This window comes from Trachurus japonicus, chromosome 21 (genome assembly GCF_045865225.1).
Source record: "Trachurus japonicus isolate A0001 chromosome 21, Traja_1.0".
Taxonomy (NCBI): domain Eukaryota; kingdom Metazoa; phylum Chordata; class Actinopteri; order Carangiformes; family Carangidae; genus Trachurus; species Trachurus japonicus.
In genome coordinates, this window is record NC_140927.1 from 13,828,548 (window position 1) to 13,848,800 (window position 20,253).

Below are 20,253 nucleotides of genomic sequence, written 5' to 3' on the forward strand. Positions count from 1 at the left end.
TAAATATAAGGCTATGTCCCCAATGTTCCCTTTTACACCATGGACAATTATTTTCATTGACAGCAGCTCTGAAATTAGTTGACCTTTGAGTATTGAAAATTTGGAATATTATATAGCCTATGTTGTGTTTTACAGATTTTAAACAAACACACATGGTATTAACTTCCTATTATCCACATTTGGCATATAATATATTTAATAATTTGTATTAAAAACAATTAACAACACCTGTGGTTTCTGTCCAACTGAAAAGCATCTGACATCCCTCCACAATGATCCTCTGTGGCCCTGCGATTAGCAGGTTTGAGACAGAATGTGTTCAGATCTATGGTTCAGATCCTAGTGCAGCATTGAACAGTTCAAAATGTAGACAAGATATTTGTTATGAAATTGCAGTTTCAGGAAGACATCTGTATCAAATCCAGCAGGAGGGTGAAGTGGAGAAGACTTTGGAGATGTGTTGGGGTAGAGAACAGAGTGAGATTATCTCATACCAAGCTGAATTCATTATTACATCTTATTGGAAAACATCCATCTGCAAAATGTGAGAAACTGAAATCAAAAGGAGACTGGTAAATGTGTTTTATACCCTAAAATACGGAAAGAGGAACATAGACTCCTTCACAATGTATTTGTGAGCATTTTCCCCCTTAAAAGTTCTGGAAATGTTAATGAAATATTTGTTTCCCTTAATAAATAAAATCGTTATAAAAACTCAACAGTAGGTGGCGATAAAGCTCCCTGTGGTTGCAAGTTGCCCTGACATGAAAACGTATTATTAGTAGGTTGAAAAACGGGCGCGCGCTGAAAATTAAAAATTTCAAGATAGGGACAGGGTGAAGCTAGCTTCTTGTTAACATTTGCAGGCTACAATGCCCCTAGCCAACCGCAACAGGTCTGTACCAGACAAGTTTTATTATCAAACATGCAAGGACTACAGGCACGGCGTGTTGAATCGTGTGTTAATATCACCTGTTGCCTCCTGTGATTAGCAAGACACTGAACAGGGCTAATGTTAGCTAGCAGGTTACAGTATTTCATTGTCTTGAGGACCTTCAGACTGCAGAGGCTACAAGATTGGCACTGCTGCCTTGCACAGCAACAAATAAGGTGAGTTACATGTACTTTGACGTATGTGTGGTTGAATTTATGTCACATTTTAGTTAATTTTGTATCTGGCCATTTCTAGCAAATGGGAGGACCAGACTACCGTAATTATCAGCAGAAAGCGCAGCTAACGTTACACTATGGCGGCGCGTCTAGTGCGGTCATTACGGTAACTGTAAGCTGCGGAGCCTCTCCGTGTCCGACAGAGCAGGAGTTGCGCTGGAAGACACTGCGCCGGACAGGTAAAAAATAAATATATGACACTTCTTTATTTCTGTAACAGCGTTGCAATACAACCAAATGTTTGAAAGTGGCAGTGACTGAAAACAGCATGTGGTAATGGCGATGAGAGAGTCTTAAGAGCCGGCAGTGAATGGACAGTTGAGGAAGCATTGGAGCTGAAATGATGAGGTGCCCCTCTCTGTGTGGCGTGGATTGAGAAAGGACGCATTGTTCGTCTACAGGAGAACTGGGTCTGGGTTCTTGTTAGTCTGTGTCTGCTGTCTCGTTTGTGTTGTCAGCCAGGTTAAAACGAGCAGTGTTGCGGAATGAGTCTGACGAAATCACAGCTGATCAACAGATCCAGAAACCAGATCTCTGAGATAGGTAAGCCCTAGGTTATTGATTGATCTAATTAGCGCGTCCGTAATTCTACCAATTACTCCGTGAAATGCTTATGTAGTTGATGGGTTGAAGGGATAATGTCTGCATTGTGCAACATAAAGGCTTCACCTACTGCGGTCACTGCGGGAACTTGGCTTGCTGCGGTGGCAGTGCGCGGATGTATGGCTATAGTAATGCTGTACCACACTGTAGGGAGCTATAACATAAGGTCACGGTGATGAAAAACATAATTGGAAAAAGGTCCCTTTAGTGATATAACAGTCGTATATATTCGCCCTAATGGGTGAGAAAAAGAGGGGTGTGAAAAAACAGGTGCTGAGTCATATTGGCTAGCCCCCCTCTGATTGATCACACAGATTTAAGCCCAATATGTGCATGTTTACTATTCCCATCATGACAATGACGTTTTATGTGAAAATGATCAATTTTAAACTCTTGCATTTATGCTATTGGGCTGATTTAATCAGATGTTAAAACCAAGGGTGGCTACATTGAGACCTGATCTCATTTATTGAATCCCAGCTCCATCATATTTCTAACACAGCAAATGCAGCCGAGGGAGTCTGGATCACTGTTGCACCTCAGACATCCTTTACTTCATATTAAATAGATATTAAATAAATATTGAGCTTGTGCATGAGCGAAGTCTTAATCAGCACATGTAGGCTTCAGTCAGATCTCATTTACATACAGGGGCTGGGTATCGATTCCCCTCTGTCAAGACCACTTGCTACAGTGTGTGCAGATACACTTAAATGTCTGATGCATTCAAGATGAGGCTGGGATGCATTGAGTCATGAAAGAACGGTCAGGCAGCAAGCTGTGAGCTCCTCCTCGCTGAGGGAGTGGGCTCCTGTTTCTGGTGGCCTAGTCTGGTCATCTCTTGGTTTCTATTCCTCTCAAAGCTTTGGTGATGACATGCTTCTAGACTGTAAGGGTTGGGAGCATGCAACTGTATCATCTGCTTTGTCTTTTCCACACACTATCATAGTCTTATATTTCCAATCCTCCTTTTCATTTATGAAATATTATTTGGTTATTATTTGCATATTGTGTTTGCAACTTTGATCGTATGTACGTCTCTACTCCTTTTACGTGCTGAATGCTAGATATAGCAAGCCGATGCAAAAGTAACCGATACAAACTCAGCTTCCTCCCTACATCCATTTCACTTCTAAACAAACCCGCTAAATTTTAGTTGGGTTGTTATCCCTACTTCATTCTTTTTCTTGAGACTGTGCTTCTTTTTATTATTAATTTTTTATTATACATATATATTTTTTAAATCTTTTTAATGCTCCTGATACTCCTGCACTTTATTTGAGTTTTTAATAGTTCTCATCAGTACTTTTTATCTACCATATTTATATGTATTTGTGTGAATGGGAGAGTTGTGTGTATGTGAGAACTGTGCGAATAATGTCAAATGTACTTGGTTTTTTATCTGTTTTGTGTACTTTGTAATGCAGTTACTTGCGGCACATGACTGTCCACGACAAATTTCCCTGCAGGGACAATAAAGTTGTATTGATTGATTGATATAGATGTTTTAAAACCCAAAGTCTTTAGTAATATGCTTGAATTACAGTAAAGCAGCAAGTCATTTTTTTCAGAAGCGCTTAGAAACTCATCTTTAAACTCCTATGATCTGCATAGTAGAAATGACTGATCGATTTAAAGAACTAATTTGATTCTAGGTGAATATTCATTAGGTGAGCAGTATCTGAGATAATTAATCACCTGCCTGTGTTGTTTGAGGTTGATACAGCAGACTGGATAGGACAGACTGTCCAGCATGCAGTCAGTATATGAACCAGAGCAGTGGTTCTTTGATAAACAATGGTCTTCTTTAGAATTTTTGCCCTCTTGTTCTTTGTGTTTCTATCAGTCCCAATGCTATTATACACTAGTGGTGTGGATGACAACTGAGATACAGTACATGGTGAGTTTTATGTGAATGAATTAAACATGAGGTGTCTGTCTGGCATAGCCTGGGGTTTTAGTTGAAGCGAGAGAGCGATGTGCCTGAAGATAAAGTTGAGGAAGCTACGGTTAAACTTTTGTTATGGAAGTTTGAATTTACACATATTAAACACATTTAAATTAACACTCTTTTAGCAAAAAAGAAAATAGTTGACTCACAACAGGTGAGAGACTGAAAAATATAGTCTTGAAGCTAAAACTCTACAGTACCTTTTGTCTTAACAGGCAAGACGGAGGCAACCTGAAAATACAATAGTGTCAGAGAAGTGTCATTCATATGTTAAAAAAAAAACAATACCTTAAAACCAATAGTTATCTGACTGTTAACCCATTTATCCATTTCTGGCCTTTTTTTTTTTACCTTGTATTAATTAGCCTACCCATAAACTGCATTGCTGAGATGTGGAAAACCATATCAAAGGAAGACATAACATTAAGTAGTGTTGAGCAAGCAAAGGTGAACACCTGCATTGTCTGTTACAGTTGTCTACTGCATTAAAGATCCCACGAACATAGACAGTGAACATCTGTTTTCAGGTCACGGTAAGATTGTTTAGCTAATTAGGTTAAAATGGGGATTTGTTGTCGGGCCATGTGTTGCTTGGCCTAATGGACTACTGCAGAGTAATGCTGCGTCACTACATTCCTGTCTCAATATGTTTATTTGGCAAATGTTCAAACACTGAAAAATAAAAAGAAGTTCAGATTGAATGTAAACGATTGAAAAAGTGAACCTCGTGCTGGAAAAAGACATTCCCTTAAGACGACCCAAAGCCGCTGACATCTGGGACGGTAACACTGAAGTGATTCATTTCATTGTCTTAGGTGCAGTCGGCCTTCACAGTGAACAGTCCAGGCGGAGGTGTCATCTGTGTTCGGCAGCACTGCAGCAGATCAAACTCATGTGGCAGCACATACTGTAGGTCAGCTTTACATAAGCTCAGTGTGTCAGTGAGGCAACCTAATCCTGATTCCTACAAAGATACTTAGTCAGCTGGTCATTCACACACACACACACACACATAGATGCACACAAAGGCACAAACAGGCAGTCCTCACTTGTCACATTCAAAGATGATGTAATGTGCTCCGTGTGTGTTTGTGTGTGTGTGAGCCAGAAATTGGGAAAGGCTCTTTGTATGAAAGAGGAGAGACACTCGATGGTAGCTTTGGCAGGAGCACCCACACACCCAACAGCCGTGTCTGCCAACTAGCCGCCAATCTCTCGCCTTTCTCTGCCTCTCTGGCTGAGTGAAGCACCCCAGGTTTCTGGAAGATTAGTCCATTGGTAAACATGCTCAGGAGGAAGTGAAAAGATACTTTGCCTTTTGCTTAAAAAAAAAAGAGAGTGACTTTTTTATTGTGGGGTTATGATTTTTTTTAATGGAACACAGTATTGAATGTCACTTCTAAAACGTTAGCAACTGACAACTGGTTAAAGTTATTGATTGCTCAGCATCAGCTAGTGACTGTGAACTGCCTCGATGCAGTCTCTTATCTCTGTACTGTACACAAAGTTGACCTCTCTTCTTTTGAAAGATGAGGAGTAAAAAACATAAAACAAGCTGGAATACAGGCTCCATAAACTACTAGCATGTCACTGATAAACAGCTTAGCTTTGTACATTAGCTGGCTGCTTATATCCAGTTTTATAGTTTGAGGGCACGGGGCCAAGGATGCCGACATAGCAACAATTTAATGCCTCCACCACATATCAGGTCAGGCTTTACAGTGGGTATTTGTTTAATGTGTTGTGAAGATTGTATCTGAAATGCCTGTGTCGTAGTACACTGGTATTGACACATGTAGGGAGATTGTTCTTGTCGGATCAGGGTCGGGTACAGAAGAGAAAGCTGCAGCTGGTGGAGTCAGTGCCTTGCTCCAGGGTACTGGAGCATGGAGAAGTTTTCAGGGGTTTGGCGCTTTGATCGAATGTTTCACTGAACAATGGCCTTCCTACTCAACATAAAGTAAAACAGCCTGCAGCACTTGGAGTTTAGACTGTTGCAGCAGTGGGGTCTGTGATGTGTGGGCCGTTTGTTATAACTCAGCCTTTATACTTTCCAATAGGGCAGTCATAATCATGAAATTTTAGTTGACGATTAATTTCCATACAAATAATTGCAATTAACGATTTAATTGTCTTTTTCTGCCACTATTATAATGTAAGCCTAAAATATATACACATACACCTATGAAGAAGAAGGGGGCAGCAGTGGCTCAGTGGTCCAATAATCAGAGGGTTGGCGGTTTGAATCCCACTCTCTCCCAGTCTCTGTCGTAGTGTCCTTGGGCAACCACCTTACCCACCTTACCGAATGAATGTGTATGAATGATCATGGTGGTGGCCGGAGGGGCTGTTTGGTACATTGGCAGCCTGGCAGGGCTTCCGTCAGTCTGCCCCAGGGCAGCTGTGGCTACACATGTAGCTTACCACCACTGGTGTGAATGTGGTATGAATGAATGATGGTTTCTGTACGAGCTTTGGGTATCGGGTATCAATAGTAAAGCGCTATATATAGGGCTGACCCGATTATCATATTTTGATAGTCGAAGCTTCGCGGACATGAAATCGATTATAATCGAAGCTTCGGCGGCCGGCGGGGTGCGCGACCGTAACGTCTGACAGGTGGGGGGGGTGGTGGCGGCGGGGTGCGCGAGCGGAAATAATGAAAGTAATGGCAAACAAACACTGCATATCTCCAAAATCAGGCAGGTTTCCAGGATGCCAAGTCGCCTACTCATTTTAATGTAACAATTGCCTATGAGAACCGGTGACAAAAAGGGAAAAAGGAGGGGGGAAAAAATTCATTTCATGATCGATTACCATGGCAACGAACGAAGCTTCGAATTTTTTGGGTCAGCCCTGGCTATATAAATGTAAACCATTATTATTATTATTATTATTAGTAGTATTATTATTATTATTAAAGCAGAAGTAAGTGGTCCGGTCGTTTTCGCTAATGCTGCGTTCCAGGCAGGCTTTTGAAATCGTAAATTACAGCTTCAAGTCACAACTTACGACTTTGTAGCGTTCCAGGCAACCCACTCGTGTTTTTCCGACCTGTTTTACCGGTGAAAGTCACTATAACGGCCACTCGTAACTTCCGACCGGTGAACTCGTACCAGATCAAACTGATACGACTTCACGGTCGGAAAAATACGAGTTTCCTTGAACGCACCATAACAGTCCTCGTCCCTACGTCGCCACATTCACGGCGTCCCTTGGCTGCACACACAGCCCTGCATGCCGTTCTCTCTCCTCATTGGATAAAAACTGTAGGATACGATAAATGTTTTCTCCTCGGCTCAGAGCAGAGCAGAGTGACTGACAGACCCGTGTTTCAGACCAAACACTCTATAGAAGTTCTTCTGCTTTAAGTAGAGCCATTTATTGGCATTAAAGATGGGAACATATGAATAAAACTGCATTTCAGTTTGCCTTTAGTCTTTCCAACTAAATCCATGATGCTTATGTCAACAGATGCTCATCGAAATGCGGTCGTCAAATATAAGAAATTAAGCAGCAGAAGAAGGGGGCGCAACGTGATTAGAAGAGGACCATTCAAACCTCAAGCAGCAGAATTAGATGAGGAATGATAATATGACACTTCTGTTAGTTTCATCCAGCTGTTTCTTTTAAACAGATGAATGGAAACAATTTGAAAGATTATGCAAAATAATTGTGGTCAGCTCAAACAACTGTGATCAGGCAGTTATGTAATAATTGAGACAGGCCTACCTACCAAACTGGCTAATATAACTTATTATGTTAGCCTCACCCCTTGGACGCACTGCACGCGGAAGCTGGGCGCGCGCACCGCGCGCGGCTTCTCGGGCGCTTGGGTGGTTGCACTGGGAGCTACTTCTCCTCCTCTCTCCGCGCCGGTCAGACATCGACTGCAGTCGTTCATACTCGTATTCACTCGGTTTTCCACACACAGGTCATTTTAAACATGTGTCTGTGTGTCTCATGTGCAGACGCAACGGTCAAATATGTTTAGATGGACAAGCAACAACTTAATTAATCATCATTTAATTATTTTATTTTGAAAATTTACCGGATTCTCTCGCCTTTTCTGTGCCCGACTTCCTGTCTGGTACGACCACGTCTGTCCAGCTTGACAGACGGCGCTCTCGGCGCGCGCGGCTCGCGCGGCTCGCGTGAAAAATAGAAATGAACCGAACTGAAGCGCTCCAGGCGCGCGCACTGCGCTCCACGGCGCTGCGCTTCGGTTCCGCGTCTAGTGCGTCCAAGCTGTTAGCCAGGCTGATTATGCGTTGCTTGCAACGTAACATCACATGAACTTTTTGAGGACACAATTGCCGATGTGATTTTACTTACAGAAACTCACACCCTGAATACAGGACCTGGATGTCTGTCTGTAAGCTGCTGAGATAAGGTCAAGGTCTTTCCTCTTTTCATTTGAAATGACATGTGGCAACATTTGCATACTCGTATTTGGTTGTCTAGAACTTTACCTTGCTAATTTGCGTCTAATACAAATAGTCGCTACTCATGAGTCATGACGTGTTATGTTATACCTACAGTTGCATTGTTATTCCATGTATTTTTTTTATTAGTTTGCTGCTGCACCAGATAACTTGTAGGGTTATTCTAGCGTACTTATCGATGGTTAGGTATAATGGGCTAAAGAAAAAAGAAGTTTATCAGGAAACTCCTCTGAATTGAAGTGCTTAGAAGTTAATCTCCATTGAGCAGGCCATGTCAGATCTCATGTTTTACCCATGAGAATTAAGCTTTAGCCCCTTTACATTCATCTCATTTCCATAAAATGAAGATCTCAGCGATTGTTCCATCATCAAAGAAAATAAAAAGTGCAAGTCCTAATCCTGGATCAGCCTCAAATCGCTGATGGACTGCAGAATGCTGACTTGAGTTGTTGTGCTCTTGACAGTGCTGTCAGGGAACGGCCACTGACAACTCTAAGCTCAGTAATTTCCATTTTTGGCAGTGGTCCAAGGGTGGGTTGCCTGACCTCACCTGACTTACACTGAATGCACATCCAATATGTCCACTGACAGATTTCTGCCTTCTACACACCACAGTGATATAGTTTTTAAGCGTCTTGTTGAGCTTCTGTTTTTCGCTAAGGGACATTTGGGGTCAGGCTAGCTGACCTTAAGCGTGAGGGGAGGCTGAACTCAGTCAAGAGAGTCCCACTAGAGGCTGTCCCAACACTCAGACTATATCTGTCTTCCTGACAACCCTGAATTCAGGTAGGATTTGGGTCCAGACTTTTGTACTAGACAGCATTAGTTTTAGCTTCACGTGATAAACTGAGAACCGAGTATTTAGGCATGCAAGAATGTTGTGCTTTTGACAACACCCTGTACACTCAAGTGGGAGCTCTGGCTTAACACAAAGCATCAAATGGGACTGGGTCTGTACTAGAGAAATTCATAGACTGAAAGGAAATGGAACAGTAGGCCTGCACGATATCGGCAGAATGTCAGATGTGTGATGACACTGTTCAATATTGCGATGACTATGTGACTTGGGATTGATATGCAAATATTTTGCTGTGCATCTTGTGTCTTTCTGCTTTAATAGATACCTTGCACATAACCAATCAATTAGGAAGAACATTAATTCAACCCTCTCCTGTCTCCCAACAGTAGCCCACAGTTGTTACGTTACGTCTAGCGGTGTGGCTCAGGTTACAGGTTTGTGAGGTGAGTGTGAAGGGATGAGGCCTGTAAATAAAACTTACTTATCACATTTAAGGCAACCTTTTGTGATGTGTTTATTGCACAAGTCCATATTGCAAGGGAGCAGGCTGACAGATTTCAACAGGCCAGCCGCCAAAGCTTTATGTTTTGGCTCGGCAATGTCTTCCAAAGGACAAAAAGGCCGATTTGAAATGTGAATTTTGAAATATGACTTGTTATTATGTATGTCTGACACATAAAGATACGAAGCGAATAAATTGATAAATAAAAGGTGCAGCTCGAGTTTTGAATGGGAATTTATTTCGGGACCTGACTGATGTCAGGAGTCTATAGGATGTGACTATTTCTAGTGAACCGTATTCTCTTCACCCAGCAGTGCGTGACAGACAGATAGAGATCTGATAAGAAGTACATGTGTGGGCTGAAACATAAGGCTGACTCACAGCACACCTAATGTCTCTCCTCTGCTCTCCTCTAGGAAAGTATACGTGCATGTTTCTTGAGTCTGTGCGCGCTCAGTGTGTGTTGGCGTGTGCGCACAAGTGTTTATCCCTGCAGTCTTTGTGTGGGAGTGAATGCTTGTGTGTTGAGGTATAATTTACAGTTTTATATGATAGAGTTAAGAGAAAAAAAATCTTTGAAGTCTCAGATGTGATGTTGAGTGCATCCCTGGCTTTACTTCATGACATAATGCTGTAATTTAGTTTCTTTCAGTCTCTCTCGACCAATTCAGTCATCACTCTATTTTCCTGCATTTTTCAGAATGCCTTATAACAAGCTCCACAGAGAAGTGTGTGGGCATAGACGCACAGCTAAATGGACAGCTGGTTAGAAAAAGGGTACAACCTCTAGTTTGTGATTGTTATGCTGCAATTAGGCCTTCTCTTTCTCAGATATTGCAATAATATAACCAGCAAGACAGTCTTACAGTAATAACATGCTGCAAGAAAGCTAGTAAATATACATTCGTTTTAGGTGTAGTTTAATGCTCAACAAATCAAAATTTTAGATTCACCTAAGGGCTTCTTGGTGATAGCTTCATAACATTTATGGGCCTGATGCAATGTTTTAACAAACTAATTAAATATACTGGCCAAACCCTCCATGGTACCATTGACCGTTAAATGAGCAGTGCATCGACTAAAGAAGATCCAAAGAGACCATCCAACTACCCGGTGTTACTTTCATGTTCACAACAGTTTCATGTTTTCCTCTTTATTTCTTTTTTTTTTTGATCATGAAATATTTGCAGGCCTCATCATCTGAAGAGGAATAGCAGAGGACAGCTGCCCCTGTAGATCCTGTCAGTCAAAGTGCAATAACCTATGACAGAGATAAATAGACTGGAGATTCCCAAAGGTTCCTGATGGGGCTTCAGGTGGCCCGCAGCAGGATTTAATGGAGATGTACTTTGCCTAGGCTCAAATATACTTTTACGGCCAGCACTTTGTTATGTTGTGTTTTCATATCACTATCTTTGCATAATTTAGCAAAACATTGTGTTGACTATCATTATTCTTCATCAAATCCCTTCCTGACAGTCCAACACACTGTAAATGCTGATATTGTCGGCCAGCGTGAGCTTACATAAATCGCTCGAGTTCCTGCCACCCTGTCTGGATAATTGCATCTCACCTTGCTTTACTGAAATGCGTTAATACTGCCCTGTCTTCTACCCCGCTCCTCTTAATGGCTTTTTCTTGACGGAGCACAGGGGTTGATGGCGACGCGCCCCCAAGGTCTGCAGCACAGACCAGTTACAGGAGTGTGCAGAACGACAGCCCTGCTGAGGAATAAAATCTTCGTTTTTCTTTCTCAACCAAATGAGAAAACAGACAAAGAGCACTCAAGTGAATAACACATTGTGACCTTCTTTCCACCTGCATTAACACGCTTCTTGGATAATGGCACTGTATTCAGAAAAATGCAACCCCCCCCCCCTGCAATTTAAGGCCTAAATCCACCTAAGATATGTTAAAAGCCCATTTATTACACAGCAGGGTGAGTCAGTGATGTATTTAATCACATGAAAAACAACATTGTTAATGAAATGTCAATAGCTCCAGATTAACAAGGAATATCAGGCGTAATGTAACTGAATTTTTTTACACAGTAACGTACAATTTTATATGAGGAGGATGTGTGTAGTTGCCAAGGAAAGAAAAAATGAATAAACATACTGTTGCAATGGATTGTAATGACTTATCAAGTGAAATCCATTCATTACGAGTTGGAGACACAGTCAGGATACAAAATCTATAAAATTGACAAAATGCTGATTCACCAGTTGGAGGCAGCTAATGTCTGATTTTTGTTTTCCATCGCCTAGCATGCTGGCTTCTTCTGTTTCACACCATATTGCCGGAAGTGTCACCAGACGTTTTGTCAAGCGTGTGTGTGATCTGTGGTTTTGAACTTGTTGGAGATCTCTGGGAATTCGGGGGCATGAAAGCTTACAAGTTAGACATGAGAAAAGAGCATGAATTATTCCCTCATTGTTTTGAAGTGTTGCATTTCATCTTTTCCAGCACTCGTCTTCGGGGAAGCAAAGTCGTCCCTCTGTCAGTTATGTAACAAACACCCATGCCTACAGTACATGTGTGCGGTCCCACTCACAGACACACACATAGACACATTAGCACACGCGGTAAGTGCAAAATACACAAAGCATCCCTTGGTAGGTGATTAGTATAGATGAGTGGATGATGCCCGCTGGTTCCCCAACCATTCTGAACGCTTTCTGTCATTGTGTGAGTCTCTGGTCGTGACAGGCCAATCTTATCCCATAACTTTGTCACCAGCACCTACTGTGCAGCGGGATTCACACAACCCCAATCACAGAGCTTTCCTCTTGTGACATCTACTGTCAAAGCTGCGCTATTAAGGATTATCACAGATCCGTGTGTGCGCGCTTCCCTCTCTAAAACAACCTGTGGGTTGATTCTTCAGGGGGTGGGGAAGCAGCTCCCTACTTCCAGGCTTTAATCTTGGACCATCTGTTCCAGCCAAACCCTATTTTGATCACGCTTACCTCACAACACACTGTACCTCACTGTACTTAAAGCAGATATCAGTGGCACGGCCGTTTCGGCTAATGCTGTGTTCAAGGCAGGCTTTTGAAACCGTAAGTTACAGCTTCAAGTCACAACTACGACTTGGTAGCGTTCCAGGTAACCCGTAGCTCGTGTTTTTACCGTCCTGTTGTCTGTGAAAGTTCCCTATAACGGCCACTCGTAACTTCCGACCCGTGAACTCGTACCAGATCGAACTGGTATGACTTCACAGGAAGGAAAAACACAAAGTACGAGTTTCCTTGAACGCACCATGAGTTAGCAGCCCCCGCCCTTGTCAGGCATCAATTGGTCCTCGTGCTACGTCACCACATTCACGCGCATCCCTTGGCTGCACACACAGCCCTTCATGCCGTTCTCTCCCCTCATTGGATAACACTTGTATCCCACAAGGAAAATTTTCTCCTCGGGTTACAGCAGAGCAGAGTGACGGAGAGACTCGTGTTTAGGCTGAAATACTTCATGTAAGTGATTGCTGACGGAAAATAGGACTATTTAGGACTTATATTAACAAAAACATTCCACTGATATCTGCTTTAATGCTGAAGTAGCTGTTCAGGTCATGTATGCAGGTCAAAAGAGGCTTGTTGCTTAAAAACAACATCATGAAAGCAAGTTTTTTTGGGGGAAAAAAGTAATTACATGAATCATCACCTCTAAAACATCACATTATGAACTAGAGAGCAACCTTCCTCATAATACATAATACCAATGTGGCAATAAATGAAAAGCAAAATAATGATAAAAGAAAGCCGGAATGGAGGTGTTTCTGCAAATAGAAATCCCATTGTTCTGTAAGAAAAGCGGCAGCATTACCACCCCCAACAACCATGGCAGAGATCACAGAGCCTGTGCACATTACAACCTGACAGTGAATTGTAGCTGATGGTTTAAACTACTAAGTGCCCCTCAGCCAACAAAAGAACGTGAAACCAGTGACAGGAGGTCGCTGGTGTCCTGCTGTGCCAAAAACGATAAGTGCCCCACTGAAGCTTTTGGCACCGTCCCACCATCCTGCATGAGAAAATGGATGAAATTAAAGGCAGCTGGAGCTAATCTCTTACAGACACGTTACTGTTTCTCATGTTTGTCGTTCGCTATTGTGAGATTGATGCGCGTGTCAGAATTGTTTGTTTTATATGTAGATAATGCAGTGTACCAGTTTAAAATAAGCCCTCGAGGAAAAAGTGCTAAATGATGTGTTGAATTCATTTTGGTGAAAGTCACTTAATGTGTGTAAATTAAATTAAACCTTAGAACGGGGTACAACTTAATTAGTAGTATAAATCCTATTTCTCCATAAATCTCCATTTGCGTATTTAAGTATGTATTTGAAAAGTTACTTTCCTTTGAGACTACAGTAATTCAAAATGTACACAGTTCATGTATCATTGCATGATAGTTACTGTAAGCGCCTGGTTCGAGGGGAATTCCACAACAGGCCTAATGGAATTTTGTTCAGCTGAAATATATCTAACCCATCTATTATTGTCTGCATCTGCCTGTGTGGACTTTGAACTTTGTGTTACCTGCCTCAACATAATAACATACAATACAAACCACAGAGACCTCAAGGAAAAGCACACAAAACAACCTGCACACAGAGCAGCACAAACAATACAGCGGTTATTAGATTACCAGGATTAGAGGCCAGTTTATATATGATTAAGTGAGAGTGGGAATCTTCCTACTGCAGGAAATTACAGGATTACACCAGAGGGAGACACAATGGGATTACTTTACAGGTCGACCACACGCACACACACACACATATTCACACGTGCGCGCACACATACACACAGAGGAATGGCCTACTGTAGGAACCGTGCGTCCCAGAGGAAATTTGGTGAGTGGAAAGATGGAAAATAAAAGAAGAGGTGAAAGTGTCAGATTAAAAGTCCTTTCCTTTAGTTTGGTCAGTATTGTCAAACCCGAAGGGTTAGAACTGCCCACAAGGTTATCCTCAGTGGAGGCAAGATGCCCCGTCAGTGGAAGCAAAATAAATGTCATACAGCGACTTGAATCAAGGCAGATGACACTGTGAACCATAAACAAGTCTTTAACTTCATATTCAGCCTAGCAATAGCATTTGTTCTGGTAAAGGTTGTCCGTCTAGGATTTGGCCAATTAAAGACATTATAATGCAGATGAAAGAAACAGCATAATCCTTCGTTGTAGGAAAGGGGGAAAAAAACAACAACAAACTGATGAATTTCAGCCCTTGATGGAACGCTTCATAAGGTTTTCCCAGACTTAGTGTAATCACAGGCTCAGTTATATGAAAACATGATATCCAACACTTCTAACCCATATTTACCTCATTTAGTTCCATCTAGCTCCAGATACCCCCGAGTGTCCAGACTAACACCCCACAAGCTCAGTCTGACAGTTGCCAGACCTTCTCTATGTATTTAACCCCAACTCTGTGTGACTGGTCCCTAATTAACACCTAGTCGTCAGGCCAACACCATCAGGTGAGCGCTAGCTGCTGAAATCGCACATCGAGCCATGTTGCTTTTTCTCAGTGGACGCCATTAAGTCAAACCACCCACTGTCCACACACACACACGCAGGGTGAAGCTTGCTGCTCTTTCACTGGCTTCAATCCATGTGCCTCTTGTCAGCAGGCAGGCCCTCTATTTGATTTGCTCATTGCAGTGTTCTGCCGAGTTGCAGCACACAGGTTTATGTGCCTTTCTCTTGTTTTCAGCAGCATGGGCTCCAGGGATGAGGGGACGGATGGAGGAATTCTGTAAAAGGAAGCCAGCTCTTTTCTTGTATTCGGGGTGTATAGGTATATATATACATACCGCCGTCATTGCCTCTAGGGGACTGACTTGAAAATGAAAGGCTGGATCAGCATAATCACTCTACTCTCTTTCCCTTCTCTCCCTTTGTTTTCCTGCTCTGTGTATATTTCATTTATGCCAAGTTTGCTCAGCTGTTGCGTCAAATGGCCCATTTGTTTCCATGGTAACCTGGAGCTAGCAATCCAATTGTGTTGTGGAGATATCATTAATAATTATTGCTCACTATTGGATGTTTTGCAAAAACACAGAATGAATTGGAAAACCCATGATGCCTGACAACTGACAAGCACTTGAATCAGATTTATTTTTATTTTTTTTAAGTATATTATTTGGCTTTTTGCCTTTTATTTGATAGCACAGTATAGATAGACAGGAAAGGGGGAGGCAGAGAGGGGGAATGACAGGAAGGGTCTGCCCGACGCGGGACTCGAACCGGGGATGCCTGCATTGAGGACTGTAGCCTCTACATGGGGTGGCCGCTTTAACCACTGCGCCACGCACCGCCCCTTGAATCAGATTTATTAAAGTTCAGACAGACAGCGTTAAGTAGATTGCATGGCTCCACTTGAAAACAAGATGGATACCCAATTAACTAATATAATATTTAATATGAAGATCATGCTGTGGCTGGAGACCCTGGCTGGATCCACAGCAGCTCACCGACTCTGGGTGCAATTTCTCAGGGTGTCTTCTCAGGATTTTTCAGTTTAGATTTATTTCTCCAATTTTCCTGGTTGCCCACTCCATTGGATCCTGTGGAAAATATCTGTGAATTTCCACGATTCTTGATACTAATTCGATACCACGTTTAAAAAAAATTCAATTCACTACTTGAAAACTGTTTCAAACTGTCAAGCATTTAACATCACTGTGCTTCCACATCTTTTTGCACAGAATTTAATAGGGCTGCCCCCAAATAGCATGGATCTATTATAAGAAGATAATACCTGTATAATACATCCATGCCAAATAGTCATAAAAAATCATTAGCCGACCAAAATTTCATTGGTCGATTGGTCGCAGGAAAAAAAACTAACATTTGGAGCCGTGTCTTGTCAAAATTAAGTCAAAATCAATATGACTGAACTGTATATGAAAGGCTATAGGGCTTTTAATTTGAAGGGCCAGATACAGGAAGTCGTGACACTCACTCGCTGTCAGTTTTTTGTTGTTGTTGTGGGTATTGAAGTATCGGTTCGTGTGACAATCCTAATCCTTTGTCCCCGTTTCCTATTAATTTTGGAGTCTTATGGTGGGCAGAGTAAGGAAGTGTAAATTTACTGTCAGTAACTCTGCATGTCCTCACTTTCAAGCCCTTTAATGGCTTGGGACTGATGCCAGCTCCGATATGAATACTACAATGACTTTTATCCCTCTCCTGATTGCTATTTATCAGCAATTAGACTTGACAGTTTCTTTGGCATCTCTTTGTGGATTATGGCTCTTACAACTGAATGCAGCAACAAACATTCAAGAAAAAACATTTTCCACATCCCCATCTCCATTTATCATCAGCTGCCTTTTTTGGGAGATGGAAAAAAAATCCAGTTGCCTCCATTTGATATGAACCTTCACTTTGGCTGAATCAGCTAATGCTGTTATCAGTTGCCATGGAGACTGACTGAGTTAAGGTGTTGCTGTGGAAACCGAACGGCTGCTCATTACCACCCACAGCAACCATCCCCACTCCCCCGAGCCAACCAGCAACCACACAAACAATCATAAATGCAAACATGGACACACATGAAAACTGCGTTGAATGTGTTTTTAAGACATGAATGTGGTAGATATAATGTGTTACACAGAGGGTCTATCTAGTATCTACTCTTTTACACATGTGCAACAATCTGCTTTGGCGGTATCGTTCATGTAACAGTGAGGCCTAAATTCAATTGAGACAGCGAGGCGGATGATTCATTGGTCAACATAACTGGGTGTATTGTTCCTTTCATCCCAAATGTCACAAAGCTCAGCAGCAACAGCTTGGAAGTTGTCTGTTTAGCCATATTTTGATGAATAGTTTGGTTACTGCTTGAATCCAGTGTTATGTAGCCTATTGTAACTTGTGTACATTAATTTCAATTTGAATTGGAGTATTTAACGAGAAACTCAACTGCCTTTCACATAATCCAGACCTTTAAGGATTAATGTACCACTCATGTGTCTCACACAGAAGCCAATCACTAATCTGCACACTCATTATCAGTCCAATTAGCAGCAGGGAGCTTCCAGGTGTGATCAGTCTGCTGAGGTTTGCTCCCCATAGGCTTCTTACACATCTCAAATGTTAATCTGTCATAGCATGGAAGGCATATTAGCCATAATGCTAACAATGGCTCTATTCACAGTGTCCCAGTAAACCATGGCAGTGTGACAGTGAGCCAGCACACACACAGTGCCAGAACCAGGACCCTGAATGTGCCCATAAGTCATCATTCATTTCATTATCAACATGAAAGGTCTGCCATGAAAACAGCAATGATGCATTTGTTTTAATTTACAAATTGATCCTGACTTGTTCACCTACAGTATAAGATGAGTTGAGTCTAGAAATGTCTGAATTGTTAGACCAGTTTCTGGGAATTGAAGAGATTGATCCCTCACTGAAGAAAATATTGATTGTGTATGCTTCTTGATATAACTTAAAGGAAAATGCAGCTTCTTAAGTGGATGATAATAATAAATTGATAATAAATGGTTTAATTTTGTGGGATCTGTTAGGCAGCTAGACACTAAACTATAGTAGCCTAACAAAAATTAAGTTTAGTGATTCGTAAAATAACAGTGTAAAGACATTCTTGAAATACAATTACCATAATTTCCAGACTATTGAGCGCACCTGAATAAGCCGCTCCACCTAAATTTTAAAAGAAAATAAATTTTGTACACAGTATATAGGCAGCACTTGAATATAAGCCGCAGGTTTTCATGTCGTAACATGAGATATTTACACAGAAAGATACAGATTTGTGGAACTATGCAAGTCCGCTCGCTTTTCCGCTGTTTTTGTTAAGCTCCTCCCACCCATGTGCATTTGTTTACAATGAAGCTGGCGAAAAATCAATAAATGGAGCCGTGGATAACATTATATAATTATCTTACGGCTTCGGTGTGTGTGTTTGTGTAGTCAATTACTCTGGAGTTTTTTAATTAAGGTAAAAATGTAGCATAGCCACGGGAGAAATCCTGCGTAGTTCCTCTTTAAGACATGCTTTCTTTCAAACTGTGCCTGAAAATCGGCAGTACGGCACCAACGCGGCATCAACACAGCACCAACACAACAGTAACATGCCTATAGTTAGAAAATAAAACACTGCACCAAGCTCAAAAGTGTCTTCTTCTATGCATAATCTTTCCCCACATGTCTGTCTCCCTTTTGCGCTTCCAGCTAGAGTGCCCCCCGGAGGCCAACCGTTAGCCAGTAAAAATCTATAAATTAGCCGCATGGTTGTATAGGCCGCAGGGTTCAAAGCGCGTGAAAAAAGTAGTGGTTTATAGTCTGGAAATTACAGTAATTTGAATTACTCAGTTGTCATAGTTGCAGCATATTGACACATGGTAAAAGTCTGTTTTTGTTGTTTTAACATGAATATGGCCCACACAGCTGAGCAGGGCTTCCTGACCACAGTTGTTTATTAATTCAACAGTGGTTGTGTTGCCTGCTGCGGCTTAGTTTCACTGCTCCCCTGTTAGTTGTCTCTGTGATACTGATACACACACACACACACACACACACACACACACACACACACACACACACACACACACACACACACACATACACACTGCCCACTTCCTCAGAGATCCATACAATATTAGGCTATGTTTAGTGTAGAGTAGCCTACATTATACCATACATACTGTAGTGTGGGACAAGAGTGTGCTAGAACAGAGGATGATAATATATTAAGCTTAAGCTTAAGCTTAATATATTACTTATGATGTCGTTTTGTCTTGTTTTACTGTCAATATTAGTATATGGACTGTATGCATCTTAGCATGATATAAACACAGCAGGTTTTCTGTTAAAGAATGCATCACAGTTATATGGCATAAAAATGACTGAAAATCTCATGTCTTGGCAGGCAGTTTTTCCTCATCTTATATTCTTTGACATGAATAATTATAATTAATATAATAATAATTATAATGTCTTGACAAGTTGTTTGGCTTTAGAAACCTCAATAATCAGCATTTACAGAAAAACAACCCACAAACCAACTTAGCTCGACCCTAGATTCAACAGAAGTGAGAAACTTGTATTCTTTAGATAGGAATGCAGTAAAAGAGAAAAAGGTGCAAACCATGATGAATATATGAATGAATAATAGTTAACAGCATCTAATCTAATTGTGTTATTGTTGTCTTATATGTCCTAATGAGGAATAATGTACCTGGGCTGGGTGTATTGTGACAGCAGCACAGCAAAAGCAGGCACTGAGGAAATGATATATTACACAATAAATCACTGATTGAAATTAAACAAATGCAATACAAGCTCAGTTGAATGAATAGTAGTGATTCTCATGGACATGGTTTCCGAAATGTAAGCCTCTTGTAGGAATATTCATTCAACTCGTACCGACTTAATCATGGTGGAGGGTAACTACCATAAATTCAGTGAATGTGGGTTTGTTGCACATTCTCCACACTCATGCATTTGACAATTGTAGCACACTTTCTGCACTGAAACACAACAGGAGGGTTTTCATTTTACATCCAGATTAAACCATCTTGTCTTTGTGTTGAACAGACCATGGAAACTCACGTGGCGGCTCCTCTTGCAAAAACCTACGAAGACTGATCGCAAGATTGTTTTTGCCACATATTTAAAGTGGAGTCTACACTGGCAGTGAAAGCTGCATCCTCCTACGCTGCAACAACAGTGAGGGATCACAACCATAAGCTGCCCATATGTGTCTGCTAGTGAGTCTTTGTGCATATGTGTGCATGCACTGTGGGTT

The 20,253-nt window shown here is 41.5% G+C and overlaps 1 protein-coding gene across 8 annotated transcripts in view; it reads left to right on the forward strand.

Moving 5' to 3' along the window:
* Positions 1 to 1,224: 1,224 nt before the first annotated feature.
* The window catches only part of map2 (microtubule-associated protein 2), a 96,577-nt gene continuing 77,548 nt past the window's right edge, over positions 1,225 to 20,253 (forward strand). For all 8 annotated transcript variants that reach the window (XM_085765831.1, XM_085765832.1, XM_085765834.1 and 5 more), the window contains exon 1: positions 1,225 to 1,349. The gene's annotated coding sequence lies outside the window, so the exon portion shown is untranslated. The remainder of the gene's footprint in view (positions 1,350 to 20,253) is intronic.